At 36.5% G+C, this 17,884-nt stretch overlaps 12 non-coding genes across 12 annotated transcripts; all 12 read right to left on the reverse strand.

Annotated features, from left to right (window-relative positions):
- Window positions 1-1,014: 1,014 nt before the first annotated feature.
- TRNAA-UGC (transfer RNA alanine (anticodon UGC)) lies at window positions 1,015-1,086 on the reverse strand. The gene has a single exon. It is a non-coding gene; the product is annotated as a tRNA-Ala (tRNA).
- Window positions 1,087-2,148: 1,062 nt separating this feature from the next.
- On the reverse strand, window positions 2,149-2,220 carry TRNAA-UGC (transfer RNA alanine (anticodon UGC)). Its single transcript has one exon. It is a non-coding gene; the product is annotated as a tRNA-Ala (tRNA).
- A 2,189-nt stretch (window positions 2,221-4,409) lies between these two features.
- Window positions 4,410-4,481, reverse strand: TRNAA-UGC (transfer RNA alanine (anticodon UGC)). Its single transcript has one exon. It is a non-coding gene; the product is annotated as a tRNA-Ala (tRNA).
- Window positions 4,482-5,545: 1,064 nt separating this feature from the next.
- Window positions 5,546-5,617, reverse strand: TRNAA-UGC (transfer RNA alanine (anticodon UGC)). Its single transcript has one exon. It is a non-coding gene; the product is annotated as a tRNA-Ala (tRNA).
- A 1,692-nt stretch (window positions 5,618-7,309) lies between these two features.
- Window positions 7,310-7,381, reverse strand: TRNAA-UGC (transfer RNA alanine (anticodon UGC)). The gene has a single exon. It is a non-coding gene; the product is annotated as a tRNA-Ala (tRNA).
- Window positions 7,382-8,444: 1,063 nt separating this feature from the next.
- TRNAA-UGC (transfer RNA alanine (anticodon UGC)) lies at window positions 8,445-8,516 on the reverse strand. Its single transcript has one exon. It is a non-coding gene; the product is annotated as a tRNA-Ala (tRNA).
- Window positions 8,517-10,207: 1,691 nt separating this feature from the next.
- TRNAA-UGC (transfer RNA alanine (anticodon UGC)) lies at window positions 10,208-10,279 on the reverse strand. Its single transcript has one exon. It is a non-coding gene; the product is annotated as a tRNA-Ala (tRNA).
- A 1,064-nt stretch (window positions 10,280-11,343) lies between these two features.
- TRNAA-UGC (transfer RNA alanine (anticodon UGC)) lies at window positions 11,344-11,415 on the reverse strand. Its single transcript has one exon. It is a non-coding gene; the product is annotated as a tRNA-Ala (tRNA).
- A 1,691-nt stretch (window positions 11,416-13,106) lies between these two features.
- Window positions 13,107-13,178, reverse strand: TRNAA-UGC (transfer RNA alanine (anticodon UGC)). The gene has a single exon. It is a non-coding gene; the product is annotated as a tRNA-Ala (tRNA).
- A 1,064-nt stretch (window positions 13,179-14,242) lies between these two features.
- TRNAA-UGC (transfer RNA alanine (anticodon UGC)) lies at window positions 14,243-14,314 on the reverse strand. The gene has a single exon. It is a non-coding gene; the product is annotated as a tRNA-Ala (tRNA).
- A 1,691-nt stretch (window positions 14,315-16,005) lies between these two features.
- Window positions 16,006-16,077, reverse strand: TRNAA-UGC (transfer RNA alanine (anticodon UGC)). Its single transcript has one exon. It is a non-coding gene; the product is annotated as a tRNA-Ala (tRNA).
- A 1,064-nt stretch (window positions 16,078-17,141) lies between these two features.
- TRNAA-UGC (transfer RNA alanine (anticodon UGC)) lies at window positions 17,142-17,213 on the reverse strand. Its single transcript has one exon. It is a non-coding gene; the product is annotated as a tRNA-Ala (tRNA).
- Window positions 17,214-17,884: the final 671 nt, after the last annotated feature.

A 17,884-nucleotide genomic window follows, 5' to 3' on the forward strand; every position in this document is an offset into this window, starting at 1 on the left:
TCATTCGAAAAAATAGCCTTGTCTATTTTTTTTTAATAAAGTTCGTCTGAGGACTGTAGATTGCAAAATAGTTAAAAGCCTCAGATGTATATTAACAGAGGTAATAGTTGGACACATTTAACCACATCCAATGATTGTTTAGGACTCCTAGCCTACGTATGGTAACTTAGTGTCAATTGTTATATCAGATGGCTTAAATGCCCTTCCATTTATGACTTTATTGGTCAAAATATGAAGTTCTTCACTAAGTATATCATCTTCTTATCCAAAAATTATCCTCTTTTACTCGGGGAATGAGGACCTATAATCGATTTACTGACACCTCATGGACACCAGGCACCAGATTTTCTGAGACAGCAGTGAACAGGATCTTAGCAGATGTTTAATTAAGTTTGCTCACTCAACTCTAAATTGTTCAAAATCAAAACCTGAATTGCATTTTCTTTTCGGCTAAACGTTCCAAGCTGTGGAAGGTCCATGTTGGACTCTTTTCTAAAACATCAGCCTTTAAACAATTTTAATAAAGCTTCTGTAGCCAAAGAAATGAAATTCTCATGAGAAGTCACTAAAACTACGAATGTGAGGTCAAGGAAACTTCCCGAAACTCTAGAATTTAAGTAGGATACGCCATATACACTATTAAAAACCCACTTAGAGAAGTTGGCAACGCTATGCTATTTTCTTTGGGAATAAGGAAATCTAATGCAGACTCTGTCCTCAGAAGGAAACCAGACACAGGATTTTTAAGACAAGAGAGGATTTGGAGCTTAAAGATTTTTCTTTGGATTGATACACTAATGTTGACATTGTTGTGTGATAATTACTAAATTGTAAAATTTTGACTTATTTAAAGAAGCTGTGACTAAAGCCGAGTTTGTGAATATTTTGAAAACATCACTTTTTGCCTACATATTTTTCTCGATACAATTCATCTTCTGGTGAATAAATTCTTCATTGGAACTATGTAAACAAAGTCACTCATGCCGACTCTTCTAAATTAAAATTAATTGCACCTGGAGATGCCGGGGATTGAACCCGGGGCCTCATACATGCAAAGCATGCGCTCTACCACTGAGCTACATCCCCATTACACTGTCAGCATTACAGAACACGACACACAAATAGAACCTCGGCTCATTCGAAAAAATAGCCTTGTCTATTTTTTTTTAATAAAGTTCGTCTGAGGACTGTAGATTGCAAAATAGTTAAAAGCCTCAGATGTATATTAACAGAGGTAATAGTTGGACACATTTAACCACATCCAATGATTGTTTAGGACTCCTAGCCTACGTATGGTAACTTAGTGTCAATTGTTATATCAGATGGCTTAAATGCCCTTCCATTTATGACTTTATTGGTCAAAATATGAAGTTCTTCACTAAGTATATCATCTTCTTATCCAAAAATTATCCTCTTTTACTCGGGGAATGAGGACCTATAATCGATTTACTGACACCTCATGGACACCAGGCACCAGATTTTCTGAGACAGCAGTGAACAGGATCTTAGCAGATGTTTAATTAAGTTTGCTCACTCAACTCTAAATTGTTCAAAATCAAAACCTGAATTGCATTTTCTTTTCGGCTAAACGTTCCAAGCTGTGGAAGGTCCATGTTGGACTCTTTTCTAAAACATCAGCCTTGAAACAATTTTAATAAAGCTTCTGTAGCCAAAGAAATGAAATTCTCATGAGAAGTCACTAAAACTACGAATGTGAGGTCAAGGAAACTTCCCGAAACTCTAGAATTTAAGTAGGATACGCCATATACACTATTAAAAACCCACTTAGAGAAGTTGGCAACGCTATGCTATTTTCTTTGGGAATAAGGAAATCTAATGCAGACTCTGTCCTCAGAAGGAAACCAGACACAGGATTTTTAAGACAAGAGAGGATTTGGAGCTTAAAGATTTTTCTTTGGATTGATACACTAATGTTGACATTGTTGTGTGATAATTACTAAATTGTAAAATTTTGACTTATTTAAAGAAGCTGTGACTAAAGCCGAGTTTGTGAATATTTTGAAAACATCACTTTTTGCCTACATATTTTTCTCGATACAATTCATCTTCTGGTGAATAAATTCTTAATTGGAACAATGTAAACAAAGTCACTCATGCCGACTCTTCTAAATTAAAATTAATTGCACCTGGAGATGCCGGGGATTGAACCCGGGGCCTCATACATGCAAAGCATGCGCTCTACCACTGAGCTACATCCCCATTACACTGTTGCAGCATTACAGAACACGACACACAAATAGAACCTCGGCTCATTCGAAAAAATAGCCTTGTCTATTTTTTTTTAATAAAGTTCGTCTGAGGACTGTAGATTGCAAAATAGTTAAAGGACCACTCTAGGCACCCAGACCACTTCAGCTTAATGAAGTGGTCTGGGTGCCAGGTCCAGCTAGGGTTAACTAATTTTTTTATAAACATAGCAGTTTCAGAGAAACTGCTATGTTTATCAATTAGTTAAGCCTTCCCCTATTTCCTCTAGTGGCTGTCTCACTGACAGCCGCTAGAGGCGCTTGCGTGATTCTCACTGTGAAAATCACAGTGAGAGCACGCAAGCGTCCATAGGAAAGCATTATGAATGCTTTCCTATGCGACCGGCTGAATGCGCGCGCAGCTCTTGCTGCGCGTGCGCATTCAGCCGACGGGGAGGAACGGAGGCGGAGAGGAGGAGGAGAGCTCCCCGCCCAGCGCTGGAAAAAGGTAAGTTTTACCCCTTTTCCCCTTTCCAGAGCAGGGCGGGAGGGGGTCCCTGAGGGTGGGGGCACCCTCAGGGCACTCTAGTGCCAGGAAAACGAGTATGCTTTCCTGGCACTAGAGTGGTCCTTTAAAAGCCTCAGATGTATATTAACAGAGGTAATAGTTGGACACATTTAACCACATCCAATGATTGTTTAGGACTCCTAGCCTACGTATGGTAACTTAGTGTCAATTGTTATATCAGATGGCTTAAATGCCCTTCCATTTATGACTTTATTGGTCAAAATATGAAGTTCTTCACTAAGTATATCATCTTCTTATCCAAAAATTATCCTCTTTTACTCGGGGAATGAGGACCTATAATCGATTTACTGACACCTCATGGACACCAGGCACCAGATTTTCTGAGACAGCAGTGAACAGGATCTTAGCAGATGTTTAATTAAGTTTGCTCACTCAACTCTAAATTGTTCAAAATCAAAACCTGAATTGCATTTTCTTTTCGGCTAAACGTTCCAAGCTGTGGAAGGTCCATGTTGGACTCTTTTCTAAAACATCAGCCTTTAAACAATTTTAATAAAGCTTCTGTAGCCAAAGAAATGAAATTCTCATGAGAAGTCACTAAAACTACGAATGTGAGGTCAAGGAAACTTCCCGAAACTCTAGAATTTAAGTAGGATACGCCATATACACTATTAAAACCCCACTTAGAGAAGTTGGCAACGCTATGCTATTTTCTTTGGGAATAAGGAAATCTAATGCAGACTCTGTCCTCAGAAGGAAACCAGACACAGGATTTTTAAGACAAGAGAGGATTTGGAGCTTAAAGATTTTTCTTTGGATTGATACACTAATGTTGACATTGTTGTGTGATAATTACTAAATTGTAAAATTTTGACTTTATTGGTCAAAATATGAAGTTCTTCACTAAGTATATCATCTTCTTATCCAAAAATTATCCTCTTTTACTCGGGGAATGAGGACCTATAATCGATTTACTGACACCTCATGGACACCAGGCACCAGATTTTCTGAGACAGCAGTGAACAGGATCTTAGCAGATGTTTAATTAAGTTTGCTCACTCAACTCTAAATTGTTCAAAATCAAAACCTGAATTGCATTTTCTTTTCGGCTAAACGTTCCAAGCTGTGGAAGGTCCATGTTGGACTCTTTTCTAAAACATCAGCCTTGAAACAATTTTAATAAAGCTTCTGTAGCCAAAGAAATGAAATTCTCATGAGAAGTCACTAAAACTACGAATGTGAGGTCAAGGAAACTTCCCGAAACTCTAGAATTTAAGTAGGATACGCCATATACACTATTAAAAACCCACTTAGAGAAGTTGGCAACGCTATGCTATTTTCTTTGGGAATAAGGAAATCTAATGCAGACTCTGTCCTCAGAAGGAAACCAGACACAGGATTTTTAAGACAAGAGAGGATTTGGAGCTTAAAGATTTTTCTTTGGATTGATACACTAATGTTGACATTGTTGTGTGATAATTACTAAATTGTAAAATTTTGACTTATTTAAAGAAGCTGTGACTAAAGCCGAGTTTGTGAATATTTTGAAAACATCACTTTTTGCCTACATATTTTTCTCGATACAATTCATCTTCTGGTGAATAAATTCTTCATTGGAACTATGTAAACAAAGTCACTCATGCCGACTCTTCTAAATTAAAATTAATTGCACCTGGAGATGCCGGGGATTGAACCCGGGGCCTCATACATGCAAAGCATGCGCTCTACCACTGAGCTACATCCCCATTACACTGTTGCAGCATTACAGAACACGACACACAAATAGAACCTCGGCTCATTCGAAAAAATAGCCTTGTCTATTTTTTTTTAATAAAGTTCGTCTGAGGACTGTAGATTGCAAAATAGTTAAAAGCCTCAGATGTATATTAACAGAGGTAATAGTTGGACACATTTAACCACATCCAATGATTGTTTAGGACTCCTAGCCTACGTATGGTAACTTAGTGTCAATTGTTATATGAGATGGCTTAAATGCCCTTCCATTTATGACTTTATTGGTCAAAATATGAAGTTCTTCACTAAGTATATCATCTTCTTATCCAAAAATTATCCTCTTTTACTCGGGGAATGAGGACCTATAATCGATTTACTGACACCTCATGGACACCAGGCACAAGATTTTCTGAGACAGCAGTGAACAGGATCTTAGCAGATGTTTAATTAAGTTTGCTCACTCAACTCTAAATTGTTCAAAATCAAAACCTGAATTGCATTTTCTTTTCGGCTAAACGTTCCAAGCTGTGGAAGGTCCATGTTGGACTCTTTTCTAAAACATCAGCCTTGAAACAATTTTAATAAAGCTTCTGTAGCCAAAGAAATTAAATTCTCATGAGAAGTCACTAAAACTACGAATGTGAGGTCAAGGAAACTTCCCGAAACTCTAGAATTTAAGTAGGATACGCCATATACACTATTAAAAACCCACTTAGAGAAGTTGGCAACGCTATGCTATTTTCTTTGGGAATAAGGAAATCTAATGCAGACTCTGTCCTCAGAAGGAAACCAGACACAGGATTTTTAAGACAAGAGAGGATTTGGAGCTTAAAGATTTTTCTTTGGATTGATACACTAATGTTGACATTGTTGTGTGATAATTACTAAATTGTAAAATTTTGACTTATTTAAAGAAGCTGTGACTAAAGCCGAGTTTGTGAATATTTTGAAAACATCACTTTTTGCCTACATATTTTTCTCGATACAATTCATCTTCTGGTGAATAAATTCTTCATTGGAACTATGTAAACAAAGTCACTCATGCCGACTCTTCTAAATTAAAATTAACTGCACCTGGAGATGCCGGGGATTGAACCCGGGGCCTCATACATGCAAAGCATGCGCTCTACCACTGAGCTACATCCCCATTACATTGCTGCAGCATTACAGAACACGACACACAAATAGAACCTCGGCTCATTCGAAAAAATAGCCTTGTCTATTTTTTTTTAATAAAGTTCGTCTGAGGACTGTAGATTGCAAAATAGTTAAAAGCCTCAGATGTATATTAACAGAGGTAATAGTTGGACACATTTAACCACATCCAATGATTGTTTAGGACTCCTAGCCTACGTATGGTAACTTAGTGTCAATTGTTATATCAGATGGCTTAAATGCCCTTCCATTTATGACTTTATTGGTCAAAATATGAAGTTCTTCACTAAGTATATCATCTTCTTATCCAAAAATTATCCTCTTTTACTCGGGGAGTGAGGACCTATAATCGATTTACTGACACCTCATGGACACCAGGCACCAGATTTTCTGAGACAGCAGTGAACAGGATCTTAGCAGATGTTTAATTAAGTTTGCTCACTCAACTCTAAATTGTTCAAAATCAAAACCTGAATTGCATTTTCTTTTCGGCTAAAGGTTCCAAGCTGTGGAAGGAGCTATGTTGGACTCTTTTCTAAAACATCAGCCTTGAAACAATTTTAATAAATCTTCTGTAGCCAAAGAAATGAAATTCTCATGAGAAGTCACTAAAATTACGAATGTGAGGTCAAGGAAACTTCCCGAAACTCTAGAATTTAAGTAGGATACGCCATATACACTATTAAAATCCCACTTAGAGAAGTTGGCAACGCTATGCTATTTTCTTTGGGAATAAGGAAATCTAATGCAGACTCTGTCCTCAGAAGGAACCCAGACACAGGATTTTTAAGACAAGAGAGGATTTGGAGCTTAAAGATTTTTCTTTGGATTGATACACTAATGTTGACATTGTTGTGTGATAATTACTAAATTGTAAAATTTTGACTTTATTGGACAAAATATGAAGTTCTTCACTAAGTATATCATCTTCTTATCCAAAAATTATCCTCTTTTACTCGGGGAATGAGGACCTATAATCGATTTACTGACACCTCATGGACACCAGGCACCAGATTTTCTGAGACAGCAGTGAACAGGATCTTAGCAGATGTTTAATTAAGTTTGCTCACTCAACTCTAAATTGTTCAAAATCAAAACCTGAATTGCATTTTCTTTTCGGCTAAACGTTCCAAGCTGTGGAAGGTCCATGTTGGACTCTTTTCTAAAACATCAGCCTTCAAACAATTTTAATAAAGCTTCTGTAGCCAAAGAAATGAAATTCTCATGAGAAGTCACTAAAACTACGAATGTGAGGTCAAGGAAACTTCCCGAAACTCTAGAATTTAAGTAGGATACGCCATATACACTATTAAAAACCCACTTAGAGAAGTTGGCAACGCTATGCTATTTTCTTTGGGAATAAGGAAATCTAATGCAGACTCTGTCCTCAGAAGGAAACCAGACACAGGATTTTTAAGACAAGAGAGGATTTGGAGCTTAAAGATTTTTCTTTGGATTGATACACTAATGTTGACATTGTTGTGTGATAATTACTAAATTGTAAAATTTTGACTTATTTAAAGAAGCTGTGACTAAAGCCGAGTTTGTGAATATTTTGAAAACATCACTTTTTGCCTACATATTTTTCTCGATACAATTCATCTTCTGGTGAATAAATTCTTAATTGGAACAATGTAAACATAGTCACTCATGCCGACTCTTCTAAATTAAAATTAATTGCACCTGGAGATGCCGGGGATTGAACCCGGGGCCTCATACATGCAAAGCATGCGCTCTACCACTGAGCTACATCCCCATTACATTGCTGCAGCATTACAGAACACAACACACAAATAGAACCTCGGCTCATTCGAAAAAATAGCCTTGTCTATTTTTTTTAATAAAGTTCGTCTGAGGACTGTAGATTGCAAAATAGTTAAAAGCCTCAGATGTATATTAACAGAGGTAATAGTTGGACACATTTAACCACATCCAATGATTGTTTAGGACTCCTAGCCTACGTATGGTAACTTAGTGTCAATTGTTATATCAGATGGCTTAAATGCCCTTCTATTTATGACTTTATTGGTCAAAATATGAAGTTCTTCACTAAGTATATCATCTTCTTATCCAAAAATTATCCTCTTTTACTCGGGGAATGAGGACCTATAATCGATTTACTGACACCTCATGGACACCAGGTACCAGATTTTCTGAGACAGCAGTGAACAGGATCTTAGCAGATGTTTTATTAAGTTTGCTCACTCAACTCTAAATTGTTCAAAATCAAAACCTGAATTGCATTTTCTTTTCGGCTAAACGTTCCAAGCTGTGGAAGGTCCATGTTGGACTCTTTTCTAAAACATAAGCCTTGAAACAATTTTAATAAAGCTTCTGTAGCCAAAGAAATGAAATTCTCATGAGAAGTCACTAAAACTACGAATGTGAAGTCAGGGAAACTTCCCGAAACTCTAGAATTTAAGTAGGATACGCCATATACACTAATAAAACCCCACTTAGAGAAGTTGGTAACGCTATGCTATTTTCTTTGGGAATAAGGAAATCTAATGCAGACTCTGTCCTCAGAAGGAAACCAGACACAGGATTTTTAAGACAAGAGAGGATTTGGAGCTTAAAGATTTTTCTTTGGATTGATACACTAATGTTGACATTGTTGTGTGATAATTACTAAATTGTAAAATTTTGACTTATTTAAAGAAGCTGTGACTAAAGCCGAGTTTGTGAATATTTTGAAAACATCACTTTTTGCCTACATATTTTTCTCGATACAATTCATCTTCTGGTGAATAAATTCTTCATTGGAACTATGTAAACAAAGTCACTCATGCCGACTCTTCTAAATTAAAATTAATTGCACCTGGAGATGCCGGGGATTGAACCCGGGGCCTCATACATGCAAAGCATGCGCTCTACCACTGAGCTACATCCCCATTACATTGCTGCAGCATTACAGAACACGACACACAAATAGAACCTCGGCTCATTCGAAAAAATAGCCTTGTCTATTTTTTTTTAATAAAGTTCGTCTGAGGACTGTAGATTGCAAAATAGTTAAAAGCCTCAGATGTATATTAACAGAGGTAATAGTTGGACACATTTAACCACATCCAATGATTGTTTAGGACTCCTAGCCTACGTATGGTAACTTAGTGTCAATTGTTATATCAGATGGCTTAAATGCCCTTCCATTTATGACTTTATTGGTCAAAATATGAAGTTCTTCACTAAGTATATCATCTTCTTATCCAAAAATTATCCTCTTTTACTCGGGGAATGAGGACCTATAATCGATTTACTGACACCTCATGGACACCAGGCACCAGATTTTCTGAGACAGCAGTGAACAGGATCTTAGCAGATGTTTAATTAAGTTTGCTTACTCAACTCTAAATTGTTCAAAATCAAAACCTGAATTGCATTTTCTTTTCGGCTAAACGTTCCAAGCTGTGGAAGGTCCATGTTGGACTCTTTTCTAAAACATCAGCCTTTAAACAATTTTAATAAAGCTTCTGTAGCCAAAGAAATGAAATTCTCATGAGAAGTCACTAAAACTACGAATGTGAGGTCAAGGAAACTTCCCGAAACTCTAGAATTTAAGTAGGATACGCCATATACACTATTAAAACCCCACTTAGAGAAGTTGGCAACGCTATGCTATTTTCTTTGGGAATAAGGAAATCTAATGCAGACTCTGTCCTCAGAAGGAAACCAGACACAGGATTTTTAAGACAAGAGAGGATTTGGAGCTTAAAGATTTTTCTTTGGATTGATACACTAATGTTGACATTGTTGTGTGATAATTACTAAATTGTAAAATTTTGACTTTATTGGTCAAAATATGAAGTTCTTCACTAAGTATATCATCTTCTTATCCAAAAATTATCCTCTTTTACTCGGGGAATGAGGACCTATAATCGATTTACTGACACCTCATGGACACCAGGCACCAGATTTTCTGAGACAGCAGTGAACAGGATCTTAGCAGATGTTTAATTAAGTTTGCTCACTCAACTCTAAATTGTTCAAAATCAAAACCTGAATTGCATTTTCTTTTCGGCTAAACGTTCCAAGCTGTGGAAGGTCCATGTTGGACTCTTTTCTAAAACATCAGCCTTGAAACAATTTTAATAAAGCTTCTGTAGCCAAAGAAATGAAATTCTCATGAGAAGTCACTAAAACTACGAATGTGAGGTCAAGGAAACTTACCGAAACTCTAGAATTTAAGTAGGATACGCCATATACACTATTAAAAACCCACTTAGAGAAGTTGGCAACGCTATGCTATTTTCTTTGGGAATAAGGAAATCTAATGCAGACTCTGTCCTCAGAAGGAAACCAGACACAGGATTTTTAAGACAAGAGAGGATTTGGAGCTTAAAGATTTTTCTTTGGATTGATACACTAATGTTGACATTGTTGTGTGATAATTACTAAATTGTAAAATTTTGACTTATTTAAAGAAGCTGTGACTAAAGCCGAGTTTGTGAATATTTTGAAAACATCACTTTTTGCCTACATATTTTTCTCGATACAATTCATCTTCTGGTGAATAAATTCTTCATTGGAACTATGTAAACAAAGTCACTCATGCCGACTCTTCTAAATTAAAATTAATTGCACCTGGAGATGCCGGGGATTGAACCCGGGGCCTCATACATGCAAAGCATGCGCTCTACCACTGAGCTACATCCCCATTACACTGTTGCAGCATTACAGAACACGACACACAAATAGAACCTCGGCTCATTCGAAAAAATAGCCTTGTCTATTTTTTTTTAATAAAGTTCGTCTGAGGACTGTAGATTGCAAAATAGTTAAAAGCCTCAGATGTATATTAACAGAGGTAATAGTTGGACACATTTAACCACATCCAATGATTGTTTAGGACTCCTAGCCTACGTATGGTAACTTAGTGTCAATTGTTATATCAGATGGCTTAAATGCCCTTCCATTTATGACTTTATTGGTCAAAATATGAAGTTCTTCACTAAGTATATCATCTTCTTATCCAAAAATTATCCTCTTTTACTCGGGGAATGAGGACCTATAATCGATTTACTGACACCTCATGGACACCAGGCACCAGATTTTCTGAGACAGCAGTGAACAGGATCTTAGCAGATGTTTAATTAAGTTTGCTCACTCAACTCTAAATTGTTCAAAATCAAAACCTGAATTGCATTTTCTTTTCGGCTAAACGTTCCAAGCTGTGGAAGGTCCATGTTGGACTCTTTTCTAAAACATCAGCCTTGAAACAATTTTAATAAAGCTTCTGTAGCCAAAGAAATGAAATTCTCATGAGAAGTCACTAAAACTACGAATGTGAGGTCAAGGAAACTTCCCGAAACTCTAGAATTTAAGTAGGATACGCCATATACACTATTAAAAACCCACTTAGAGAAGTTGGCAACGCTATGCTATTTTCTTTGGGAATAAGGAAATCTAATGCAGACTCTGTCCTCAGAAGGAAACCAGACACAGGATTTTTAAGACAAGAGAGGATTTGGAGCTTAAAGATTTTTCTTTGGATTGATACACTAATGTTGACATTGTTGTGTGATAATTACTAAATTGTAAAATTTTGACTTATTTAAAGAAGCTGTGACTAAAGCCGAGTTTGTGAATATTTTGAAAACATCACTTTTTGCCTACATATTTTTCTCGATACAATTCATCTTCTGGTGAATAAATTCTTAATTGGAACAATGTAAACAAAGTCACTCATGCCGACTCTTCTAAATTAAAATTAATTGCACCTGGAGATGCCGGGGATTGAACCCGGGGCCTCATACATGCAAAGCATGCGCTCTACCACTGAGCTACATCCCCATTACACTGTTGCAGCATTACAGAACACGACACACAAATAGAACCTCGGCTCATTCGAAAAAATAGCCTTGTCTATTTTTTTTAATAAAGTTCGTCTGAGGACTGTAGATTGCAAAATAGTTAAAAGCCTCAGATGTATATTAACAGAGGTAATAGTTGGACACATTTAACCACATCCAATGATTGTTTAGGACTCCTAGCCTACGTATGGTAACTTAGTGTCAATTGTTATATCAGATGGCTTAAATGCCCTTCCATTTATGACTTTATTGGTCAAAATATGAAGTTCTTCACTAAGTATATCATCTTCTTATCCAAAAATTATCCTCTTTTACTCGGGGAATGAGGACCTATAATCGATTTACTGACACCTCATGGACACCAGGCACCAGATTTTCTGAGACAGCAGTGAACAGGATCTTAGCAGATGTTTAATTAAGTTTGCTCACTCAACTCTAAATTGTTCAAAATCAAAACCTGAATTGCATTTTCTTTTCGGCTAAAGGTTCCAAGCTGTGGAAGGAGCTATGTTGGACTCTTTTCTAAAACATCAGCCTTGAAACAATTTTAATAAATCTTCTGTAGCCAAAGAAATGAAATTCTCATGAGAAGTCACTAAAACTACGAATGTGAGGTCAAGGAAACTTCCCGAAACTCTAGAATTTAAGTAGGATACGCCATATACACTATTAAAATCCCACTTAGAGAAGTTGGCAACGCTATGCTATTTTCTTTGGGAATAAGGAAATCTAATGCAGACTCTGTCCTCAGAAGGAACCCAGACACAGGATTTTTAAGACAAGAGAGGATTTGGAGCTTAAAGATTTTTCTTTGGATTGATACACTAATGTTGACATTGTTGTGTGATAATTCCTAAATTGTAAAATTTTGACTTTATTGGACAAAATATGAAGTTCTTCACTAAGTATATCATCTTCTTATCCAAAAATTATCCTCTTTTACTCGGGGAATGAGGACCTATAATCGATTTACTGACACCTCATGGACACCAGGCACCAGATTTTCTGAGACAGCAGTGAACAGGATCTTAGCAGATGTTTAATTAAGTTTGCTCACTCAACTCTAAATTGTTCAAAATCAAAACCTGAATTGCATTTTCTTTTCGGCTAAACGTTCCAAGCTGTGGAAGGTCCATGTTGGACTCTTTTCTAAAACATCAGCCTTCAAACAATTTTAATAAAGCTTCTGTAGCCAAAGAAATGAAATTCTCATGAGAAGTCACTAAAACTACGAATGTGAGGTCAAGGAAACTTCCCGAAACTCTAGAATTTAAGTAGGATACGCCATATACACTATTAAAAACCCACTTAGAGAAGTTGGCAACGCTATGGTATTTTCTTTGGGAATAAGGAAATCTAATGCAGACTCTGTCCTCAGAAGGAAACCAGACACAGGATTTTTAAGACAAGAGAGGATTTGGAGCTTAAAGATTTTTCTTTGGATTGATACACTAATGTTGACATTGTTGTGTGATAATTACTAAATTGTAAAATTTTGACTTATTTAAAGAAGCTGTGACTAAAGCCGAGTTTGTGAATATTTTGAAAACATCACTTTTTGCCTACATATTTTTCTCGATACAATTCATCTTCTGGTGAATAAATTCTTCATTGGAACTATGTAAACAAAGTCACTCATGCCGACTCTTCTAAATTAAAATTAATTGCACCTGGAGATGCCGGGGATTGAACCCGGGGCCTCATACATGCAAAGCATGCGCTCTACCACTGAGCTACATCCCCATTACACTGTTGCAGCATTACAGAACACGACACACAAATAGAATCTCGGCTCATTCGAAAAAATAGCCTTGTCTATTTTTTTTTAATAAAGTTCGTCTGAGGACTGTAGATTGCAAAATAGTTAAAAGCCTCAGATGTATATTAACAGAGGTAATAGTTGGACACATTTAACCACATCCAATGATTGTTTAGGACTCCTAGCCTACGTATGGTAACTTAGTGTCAATTGTTATATCAGATGGCTTAAATGCCCTTCCATTTATGACTTTATTGGTCAAAATATGAAGTTCTTCACTAAGTATATCATCTTCTTATCCAAAAATTATCCTCTTTTACTCGGGGAATGAGGACCTATAATCGATTTACTGACACCTCATGGACACCAGGCACCAGATTTTCTGAGACAGCAGTGAACAGGATCTTAGCAGATGTTTAATTAAGTTTGCTCACTCAACTCTAAATTGTTCAAAATCAAAACCTGAATTGCATTTTCTTTTCGGCTAAACGTTCCAAGCTGTGGAAGGTCCATGTTGGACTCTTTTCTAAAACATCAGCCTTGAAACAATTTTAATAAAGCTTCTGTAGCCAAAGAAATGAAATTCTCATGAGAAGTCACTAAAACTACGAATGTGAGGTCAAGGAAACTTCCCGAAACTCTAGAATTTAAGTAGGATACGCCATATACACTATTAAAAACCCACTTAGAGAAGTTGGCAACGCTATGCTATTTTCTTTGGGAATAAGGAAATCTAATGCAGACTCTGTCCTCAGAAGGAAACCAGACACAGGATTTTTAAGACAAGAGAGGATTTGGAGCTTAAAGATTTTTCTTTGGATTGATACACTAATGTTGACATTGTTGTGTGATAATTACTAAATTGTAAAATTTTGACTTATTTAAAGAAGCTGTGACTAAAGCCGAGTTTGTGAATATTTTGAAAACATCACTTTTTGCCTACATATTTTTCTCGATACAATTCATCTTCTGGTGAATAAATTCTTAATTGGAACAATGTAAACAAAGTCACTCTTGCCGACTCTTCTAAATTAAAATTTATTGCACCTGGAGATGCCGGGGATTGAACCCGGGGCCTCATACATGCAAAGCATGCGCTCTACCACTGAGCTACATCCCCATTACACTGTTGCAGCATTACAGAACACGACACACAAATAGAACCTCGGCTCATTCGAAAAAATAGCCTTGTCTATTTTTTTTAATAAAGTTCGTCTGAGGACTGTAGATTGCAAAATAGTTAAAAGCCTCAGATGTATATTAACAGAGGTAATAGTTGGACACATTTAACCACATCCAATGATTGTTTAGGACTCCTAGCCTACGTATGGTAACTTAGTGTCAATTGTTATATCAGATGGCTTAAATGCCCTTCCATTTATGACTTTATTGGTCAAAATATGAAGTTCTTCACTAAGTATATCATCTTCTTATCCAAAAATTATCCTCTTTTACTCGGGGAATGAGGACCTATAATCGATTTACTGACACCTCATGGACACCAGGCACCAGATTTTCTGAGACAGCAGTGAACAGGATCTTAGCAGATGTTTAATTAAGTTTGCTCACTCAACTCTAAATTGTTCAAAATCAAAACCTGAATTGCATTTTCTTTTCGGCTAAAGGTTCCAAGCTGTGGAAGGAGCTATGTTGGACTCTTTTCTAAAACATCAGCCTTGAAACAATTTTAATAAATCTTCTGTAGCCAAAGAAATGAAATTCTCATGAGAAGTCACTAAAACTACGAATGTGAGGTCAAGGAAACTTCCCGAAACTCTAGAATTTAAGTAGGATACGCCATATACACTATTAAAATCCCACTTAGAGAAGTTGGCAACGCTATGCTATTTTCTTTGGGAATAAGGAAATCTAATGCAGACTCTGTCCTCAGAAGGAACCCAGACACAGGATTTTTAAGACAAGAGAGGATTTGGAGCTTAAAGATTTTTCTTTGGATTGATACACTAATGTTGACATTGTTGTGTGATAATTACTAAATTGTAAAATTTTGACTTTATTGGACAAAATATGAAGTTCTTCACTAAGTATATCATCTTCTTATCCAAAAATTATCCTCTTTTACTCGGGGAATGAGGACCTATAATCGATTTACTGACACCTCATGGACACCAGGCACCAGATTTTCTGAGACAGCAGTGAACAGGATCTTAGCAGATGTTTAATTAAGTTTGCTCACTCAACTCTAAATTGTTCAAAATCAAAACCTGAATTGCATTTTCTTTTCGGCTAAACGTTCCAAGCTGTGGAAGGTCCATGTTGGACTCTTTTCTAAAACATCAGCCTTCAAACAATTTTAATAAAGCTTCTGTAGCCAAAGAAATGAAATTCTCATGAGAAGTCACTAAAACTACGAATGTGAGGTCAAGGAAACTTCCCGAAACTCTAGAATTTAAGTAGGATACGCCATATACACTATTAAAAACCCACTTAGAGAAGTTGGCAACGCTATGCTATTTTCTTTGGGAATAAGGAAATCTAATGCAGACTCTGTCCTCAGAAGGAAACCAGACACAGGATTTTTAAGACAAGAGAGGATTTGGAGCTTAAAGATTTTTCTTTGGATTGATACACTCATGTTGACATTGTTGTGTGATAATTACTAAATTGTAAAATTTTGACTTATTTAAAGAAGCTGTGACTAAAGCCGAGTTTGTGAATATTTTGAAAACATCACTTTTTGCCTACATATTTTTCTCGATACAATTCATCTTCTGGTGAATAAATTCTTCATTGGAACTATGTAAACAAAGTCACTCATGCCGACTCTTCTAAATTAAAATTAATTGCACCTGGAGATGCCGGGGATTGAACCCGGGGCCTCATACATGCAAAGCATGCGCTCTACCACTGAGCTACATCCCCATTACACTGTTGCAGCATTACAGAACACGACACACAAATAGAACCTCGGCTCATTCGAAAAAATAGCCTTGTCTATTTTTTTTTAATAAAGTTCGTCTGAGGACTGTAGATTGCAAAATAGTTAAAAGCCTCAGATGTATATTAACAGAGGTAATAGTTGGACACATTTAACCACATCCAATGATTGTTTAGGACTCCTAGCCTACGTATGGTAACTTAGTGTCAATTGTTATATCAGATGGCTTAAATGCCCTTCCATTTATGACTTTATTGGTCAAAATATGAAGTTCTTCACTAAGTATATCATCTTCTTATCCAAAAATTATCCTCTTTTACTCGGGGAATGAGGACCTATAATCGATTTACTGACACCTCATGGACACCAGGCACCAGATTTTCTGAGACAGCAGTGAACAGGATCTTAGCAGATGTTTAATTAAGTTTGCTTACTCAACTCTAAATTGTTCAAAATCAAAACCTGAATTGCATTTTCTTTTCGGCTAAACGTTCCAAGCTGTGGAAGGTCCATGTTGGACTCTTTTCTAAAACATCAGCCTTCAAACAATTTTAATAAAGCTTCTGTAGCCAAAGAAATGAAATTCTCATGAGAAGTCACTAAAACTACGAATGTGAGGTCAAGGAAACTTCCCGAAACTCTAGAATTTAAGTAGGATACGCCATATACACTATTAAAAACCCACTTAGAGAAGTTGGCAACGCTATGCTATTTTCTTTGGGAATAAGGAAATCTAATGCAGACTCTGTCCTCAGAAGGAAACCAGACACAGGATTTTTAAGACAAGAGAGGATTTGGAGCTTAAAGATTTTTCTTTGGATTGATACACTCATGTTGACATTGTTGTGTGATAATTACTAAATTGTAAAATTTTGACTTATTTAAAGAAGCTGTGACTAAAGCCGAGTTTGTGAATATTTTGAAAACATCACTTTTTGCCTACATATTTTTCTCGATACAATTCATCTTCTGGTGAATAAATTCTTCATTGGAACTATGTAAACAAAGTCACTCATGCCGACTCTTCTAAATTAAAATTAATTGCACCTGGAGATGCCGGGGATTGAACCCGGGGCCTCATACATGCAAAGCATGCGCTCTACCACTGAGCTACATCCCCATTACACTGTTGCAGCATTACAGAACACGACACACAAATAGAACCTCGGCTCATTCGAAAAAATAGCCTTGTCTATTTTTTTTTAATAAAGTTCGTCTGAGGACTGTAGATTGCAAAATAGTTAAAAGCCTCAGATGTATATTAACAGAGGTAATAGTTGGACACATTTAACCACATCCAATGATTGTTTAGGACTCCTAGCCTACGTATGGTAACTTAGTGTCAATTGTTATATCAGATGGCTTAAATGCCCTTCCATTTATGACTTTATTGGTCAAAATATGAAGTTCTTCACTAAGTATATCATCTTCTTATCCAAAAATTATCCTCTTTTACTCGGGGAATGAGGACCTATAATCGATTTACTGACACCTCATGGACACCAGGCACCAGATTTTCTGAGACAGCAGTGAACAGGATCTTAGCAGATGTTTAATTAAGTTTGCTTACTCAACTCTAAATTGTTCAAAATCAAAACCTGAATTGCATTTTCTTTTCGGCTAAACGTTCCAAGCTGTGGAAGGTCCATGTTGGACTCTTTTCTAAAACATCAGCCTTTAAACAATTTTAATAAAGCTTCTGTAGCCAAAGAAATGAAATTCTCATGAGAAGTCACTAAAACTACGAATGTGAGGTCAAGGAAACTTCCCGAAACTCTAGAATTTAAGTAG

Source organism: Pelobates fuscus, chromosome 12 (assembly GCF_036172605.1).
Source record: "Pelobates fuscus isolate aPelFus1 chromosome 12, aPelFus1.pri, whole genome shotgun sequence".
Lineage (NCBI taxonomy): Eukaryota > Metazoa > Chordata > Amphibia > Anura > Pelobatidae > Pelobates > Pelobates fuscus.